Raw genomic sequence first — 5607 nt, 5'->3', positions numbered from 1 at the left:
CTCAGTACTCGAATTTCTCTTGTGTACCTGTTGTCCATGTTTGAAATGTCTGCCATTATCTTCAACAGTGAAACAACGTACTTCCTAATTATCAGAGTCAGAGCTGCAAGGTTTTAAAAAGTCATTCCTGTAAAGTAATTAGCCTCCAACTAATAAATATAAATGGAAAAAAAAGTCATTCCTGACTGTTTCAAGGGAAAAATTTGCTAACTCAAGAAACAATTTTGATAGAGAAAGACAACCTATCTCTGTGTTACAAAGCATAGTGCTTTGCACCAATCACTAGTTTTAATTAGATTGTTTTGAAGCCTCCTAAGGAGGTACCTCTTTCACTTTCATCAAGAGGCTTTTTAGTTCCTCTTCACTTTCTGCCATAACGGTGGTGTCATCTGCATATCTGAGGTTATTGATATTTCTCCTGGCAATCTTTATTCCAGCTTGTGCTTCTTCCAGCCCAGCATTTCTCTTGATATACTCGGCATATAAGTTAAATAAGCACAGTGACAATATACAGCCTTGACGAACTCCTTTTCCTATTTGGAACCAATCTGTTGTTCCATGTCCAGTTCTAACTGTTGCTTCCTGGCCTGCATACAAGTTTCTCAAGAGGCAGGTCAGGTGGTCTGGTATTTGATGAAAGTGAAAGAGGAAAATGAAAAACTGGGCTTAAAGCTCAACATTCAGAAAACTAAATCATGGCATCTGGTCCCATCATTTCATGGGAAATACATGGGGAAACAGTGGAAACAGTGTCAGACTATTTTTTGGGGACTCCAAAATCACTGCAGATGGTGACTGCAGCCATGAAATTAAAAGATGCTTACTGCTTGGAAGGAAAGTTATGACCAATCTAGGTAGCATATTAAAAAGCAGATACATTACTATGCCAACAAAGGTACATCTAATCAAGGCTATTGTTTTTCCACTGGTCATGTATGGATGTGAGAGCAGGACTGTGAAGAAAGCTGAGCACTGAAAAGTTGATGCTTTTAAACTGTGGTGTTGGAGAAGACTTTTGAGAGTCCCTTGGACTGCAAGGAGATACAACTAGTCCATCCTAAAGGAGATCAGTCCTGGTTTTTTGTTGGAAGGACTGGTGCTGAAGCTGAAACTCCAATACTTTGGCCACCTCTTGCAAAGAGTTGACTCATTGGAAAAGACCCTGATGCTGGGAGGGATTGGGGGCAGGAGGAGAAGGGGATGACAGAGGACAAGATGGCTGGATGGCATCACCACTCGATGGACACGAGTTTGAGTGAACTCCAGGAGTTGGTGATGGACAGGGAGGCCTGGCTGCTGCGATTCATGAGGTCGCAAAGAGTCGGACACGACTGAGCAACTGAACTGAACTGAACTGAACTGAAGTAGGTACCAACAAACAGCACATAAAAAACCACAGAACAAAACCCAAACTATTCTCAAACAAAATATGCATTTTCTGGAAAAAAATCTGAGAATTCCCCTGGATTAGATATTCAAAATTGCAAAAGGGTGCACCACAATTTCATGAAATGAACATTTCTCTGGATTCCAAAGTCTTCCCTTCAAGCAAAATTTACCAAACAACAACTGAGCTCTTTGTAGATGCTAGAATTTGAAAACACTTTAGCATCTATGATTACTGTGCAGAAATAAAAATTCTAAATGCTCCTTTAACTTAGAGTAATGCCGTTTCTCAATGGTCTGTTGCTGGAAAAGATGAACAGAAACAAAAACAAACTGTTCAAAAAGCCCTCCATATGCAAAAACATTAAAAGGCAGGGACTACTTTACTTGAAACTTTGCTTAGGTGTTAGCATGTCACGAATTTCCCTCCTGGAAGCGCTTGGTGAGTTAGTCACAGTCAGTCAATAAAGCCCGAAAACACTGAATGTGAAAGTGAACTTTAACCTTTTGTACCTGATCCTCCAGGAGGCTTTAGGAAAGAGCAGGGAGTCCCATCTGAACACCCGCTGCCGGCGGCCAGCGAACAGGATCCCCGAGCTGTGCGCCCCCATCACCCGCGCGCATCCCGGGAGCAGAGACCCCTTCACACCTGCGGACCCACCGCGTCCAACGCACACCCAGCAGCCCCCGTTTTGCACTCCTCGGCCGCACCCCCCGTCCCAGATCCGCGCGACCGCAGTGATGGGGCCCAGGCAGCATCCGCAGACTCAGAGGCCGCCCCCCGCCGTCAAGGGGCAGCCCCGCCGAGAGGAGACTGAAGAGGCGCTGGGCAGGGAGGGCTGTGAGCGCACGGGGCGCCCACCGCTCCACGACCGCCTTGGGGCCCCGGCCCAGCGTCCTCACCCTGTGGCCGGTGGCGGCGACCCCGGAGCCGCAGACCTAGCGAGGCTCGCGCTCCTCGAGGCTGGAGGAGTTGGGGGCCGCTGGCCGTTGGGCAGGCGGGGGCGCGCACGTTGAGGGCCTGTGGGTAGAGCTGCACTTACTCGTGTCTGCGCTGCTCCCCGGTCCAGGGCGTCTCGCAGTGGGGACCGACCCAGTCTCCAACTTCCCTTCCCTCAGAACCGGTCCTGGGAGCTCAGGCGTCCCTGTGCCTCCGCCCTCGCCCCTGTGGCCGCTCACACCTGTGCACTCCCACCTGCAGCCGCTCACTCCTGCGCACTCGCTCCAGGGCTGGTGGGGGCGGGGAGGGGCTTTTGTCAGCCTCAGGACTCCTGGCTGGAATATCCTTATTTTACATTTCCTTAAAGTGTTTGACTTGATATCAGTTTTTTAAAAAAATAAATGTCAAGTTTTCTTATCCTAATCATAATTTCATGACTATAGATTGTCTTTGTAAGATTTCTTTAAGAATAACAATTTCTGGCAGCCGCTTGGGCGGCCGCAGCCACAGACACCTCTCTGGAGGAATCTAGTTGGGGAGGAAGCCGAGGTGTCGCTGGCCCTGGCCTGTGCCTGGACACTCAAAGGGGATTACAGATGAAGATGGAATCCCAAAGAACATCCAAGATTTAACGAGGTTGAAGAATTGGGGTGATGGCACAAGACTACTCAGAGCAGTAGTGTGAGGAAGCTTGAAGTGGGATGGCAGGACGGCCTCATCCCTATGACAGTAACTCCAGTGATCCAGAGAATTGGGATCGGAAATTGCATAGTAGACCTCGTAAACTTTATAAACATTCAAGCACTCCCTCACGTGTTGCTAAAGGAGCTGTCGACCACACCAAAATGAGTCTGCATGGTGCTAGTGGGGGACATGAGAGATCAAGAGATAGACGAAGGTCAAGTGACAGATCACGAGATTCATCTCATGAAAGAACAGAATCTCAGCTCACTCCTTGTATTAGAAATGTTACTTCTCCAACACGACAGCACCATGTTGAACGTGAAAAAGATCACAGTTCCTCTCGTCCAAGCAGTCCTCGTCCTCAGAAAGCCTCTCCAAATGGATCCAGTAGCAGTGCTGGGAACAGCAGCAGAAACAGTAGTCAGTCAAGTTCAGATAGTAGCTGTAAGACGTCTGGGGAAATGGTGTTTGTGTATGAAAATGCAAAAGAAGGAGCTCGGAATGTAAGAACTTCAGAAAGAGTGACACTTATAGTGGATAACACTAGATTTGTTGTAGACCCGTCCATTTTTACTGCACAGCCAAATACAATGTTGGGCAGGATGTTTGGATCTGGCAGAGAACATAACTTTACACGTCCTAATGAGAAGGGAGAGTATGAGGTGGCAGAAGGAATTGGCTCTACTGTATTTCGAGCAATTCTGGATTATTATAAAACAGGAATAATCCGTTGTCCTGATGGCATATCTATTCCTGAATTGAGAGAAGCTTGTGACTATCTTTGTATCTCTTTCGAATATAGTACTATTAAATGTAGAGATCTCAGTGCCCTAATGCATGAGTTGTCAAATGATGGTGCTCGCAGACAGTTTGAATTTTACTTGGAAGAAATGATCCTGCCTCTCATGGTAGCCAGTGCCCAGAGTGGGGAACGTGAATGCCACATAGTGGTGCTTACAGATGATGATGTAGTTGATTGGGATGAAGAGTATCCACCGCAGATGGGAGAAGAATATTCACAAATTATTTATAGCACAAAATTATATAGATTTTTCAAGTACATTGAAAACAGAGATGTGGCCAAATCAGTTTTGAAGGAGAGGGGTCTTAAGAAGATTAGACTGGGAATAGAAGGTTATCCTACCTACAAAGAAAAAGTAAAGAAAAGGCCTGGGGGCCGCCCTGAGGTGATTTACAACTATGTCCAAAGACCCTTTATTCGAATGTCTTGGGAGAAGGAAGAAGGAAAGAGCCGGCATGTAGACTTTCAGTGTGTGAAGAGTAAATCTATCACCAATCTTGCCGCCGCTGCCGCAGACATTCCCCAGGACCAGCTGGTAGTCATGCATCCGACTCCGCAAGTGGATGAGCTGGATATTCTACCCATCCATCCCCCTTCTGGCAACAATGACCTCGATCCCGACGCACAGAATCCGATGCTGTGACGGTGATGTTCCTTGAAACCATAGCATGCTACTCTCCACAGTGACGCTGCACTCTCCTCATCCTGCACTGCAAGGCCACTCTCTTCATTGTGAGATGCACAGGACGATGTTTAGGATGTTGCAGTGTAGGCTTTTTTTAAAGACCAAAGGTAGCTGAATGGTTTTTTAAATGAGTACAACTCTAGCATCTTGAGGTTCCAGTTATATAAATGTATTTGTTTACTAGTAGGTTTGTGAAATTGGTTCTTTGTATGGGAGACAGTCCTTTTTCACACATCTAGATCTTTCCAGAAGTGGTGGAAATTGGCAGCTGGGGTACTTTGTCTAGATATTCATCACACCCCAGATAAATTGTAGAATATTATATAGTTGCACTTTATAAATGGTGGTTAAGTGGAACTGTTCAAGCCATTTTTATAGTTGTGATGCACAATATAATTTAAATAAGTGCTTCTATCAAAGTATTCCTTCAGTAAAATATGTATAGTTTGCTGCCCATGATGAGCAAAAAATGAGTATCACTGGGCTTATTTGAATGATGAGGATGAGATTCAACCATATCTTATCAGTTATCTCAGTGCCGTTTTCATCCTTTTCAAGTGAGTCACATGCAGTGTGTGTGAGCATCAGAGGTGGGTTATTATCCGGTCTGCCTTACCCTTAATCTGTTCACAGATATTTATTTACTAATGATTTTTTTTTGAAAGTTATGGGATAGGCAAATGAAGTGTTTGCTCTTCATTTACTAAATGATTGTAAACTTGTTTTTCATCAAAATAAAATTCCATTGTTTAAAAAAAAAAAAAAAGAATAATAATTTCTACTTGGTCAACTGAGTCAGATAATAGGTACTAAAATTATATATTGATTCTATAAATTTTCAGTCAATACATTTTAGCCTGTGAAGTTTTATTTAGTGTGTGTGTGTGTGTGTGTGTGTGTGTGTGTGTGTGTGTGTGTTTTACTACTAATCAGCCTTGGCAGGGGCAGAGTCTTGAGATGAAGGGAGAGTTAGGATGTCCTAGGCTAGGGCTGTCTCCCTGTCACATACTTTGCCGTGGCAATTACAGGTCCTAAGACCCAGGATATTTTGGCAATGTGGAGTAGATTCTCTGGGTGTGCGCACAAGTATACACTAACACACATCAGAAA

At 44.9% G+C, this 5607-nt stretch overlaps 1 pseudogene; it reads left to right on the top strand.

Annotated features, from left to right (window-relative positions):
* The first annotated feature begins 2816 nt into the window (after window positions 1-2816).
* On the top strand, window positions 2817-5033 carry LOC110151236 (BTB/POZ domain-containing protein 10 pseudogene; annotated as a pseudogene).
* Window positions 5034-5607: the final 574 nt, after the last annotated feature.

Source organism: Odocoileus virginianus, unplaced genomic scaffold (assembly GCF_023699985.2).
Source record: "Odocoileus virginianus isolate 20LAN1187 ecotype Illinois unplaced genomic scaffold, Ovbor_1.2 Unplaced_Scaffold_39, whole genome shotgun sequence".
Taxonomy (NCBI): domain Eukaryota; kingdom Metazoa; phylum Chordata; class Mammalia; order Artiodactyla; family Cervidae; genus Odocoileus; species Odocoileus virginianus.
Note: the sequence above shows the minus strand (reverse complement) of the source record. Positions and strands in the feature narration are given on the sequence as shown.